At 35.5% G+C, this 203-nt stretch overlaps 1 protein-coding gene across 1 annotated transcript in view; it reads right to left on the minus strand.

Moving 5' to 3' along the window:
* The window catches only part of LOC102671275 (nuclear hormone receptor E75), a 16,256-nt gene that overhangs the window by 524 nt on the left and 15,529 nt on the right, over positions 1 to 203 (minus strand). The gene's annotated exons all lie outside the window — the stretch shown is intronic.

Consider the following 203-nt stretch of genomic DNA (forward strand, 5'->3'; position numbering starts at 1 on the left):
CCCAAAATGTCCAGAACTTTCACGGTTCCGCAATCTGGCCACCATCATGTTACATACATACTCCCTCGTGTGTCTCGCGCAAAAAATTTCTTTTATATCGATAGTTAATAGTTTAAATTAATAAATTATTTGGTTTATCACGCGCTTCCGAGCGTCCTGGCACTTTTCCTTTTTTTTTTTTTCTTTTTTTTAAATTCTTCCAT

Source organism: Apis dorsata, unplaced genomic scaffold, assembly GCF_000469605.1.
Source record: "Apis dorsata unplaced genomic scaffold, Apis dorsata 1.3 scaffold_352, whole genome shotgun sequence".
Taxonomy (NCBI): Eukaryota; Metazoa; Arthropoda; class Insecta; order Hymenoptera; family Apidae; genus Apis; species Apis dorsata.